The 238-nt window shown below is 28.6% G+C and overlaps 1 protein-coding gene across 3 annotated transcripts in view; it reads left to right on the top strand.

Moving 5' to 3' along the window:
- Nucleotides 1-238, top strand: part of LOC119585005 (sulfhydryl oxidase 2-like) — a 12,269-nt gene that overhangs the window by 8,341 nt on the left and 3,690 nt on the right. The gene's annotated exons all lie outside the window — the stretch shown is intronic.

The following is a 238-nucleotide window of genomic DNA, read 5'->3' as shown; positions in this document are numbered from 1 at the left end:
GTAAGGCTAGAGGAGTAGGGAGAGTAAAAGCCAGGTTGTGAAGAAAAATGTTGGTGTTGCTGATTACTCTTGAAAAGAAAAGTTAACAGACTGTATGATACACATTTCTGTAATAATGATTAATTGATTTTTCAGTTTTACACTAAATCCTTATTTAAGCATGATTATAGTATGCTATAATTTAAGTGTCTCTTATGATTACTAAATCATAAATCATAAATAATGCATGTTTAATAAC

The sequence above is a fragment of the Penaeus monodon genome, chromosome 19, assembly GCF_015228065.2.
Source record: "Penaeus monodon isolate SGIC_2016 chromosome 19, NSTDA_Pmon_1, whole genome shotgun sequence".
In the NCBI taxonomy this organism is placed as follows: Eukaryota; Metazoa; Arthropoda; class Malacostraca; order Decapoda; family Penaeidae; genus Penaeus; species Penaeus monodon.
Note: the sequence above shows the minus strand (reverse complement) of the source record. Positions and strands in the feature narration are given on the sequence as shown.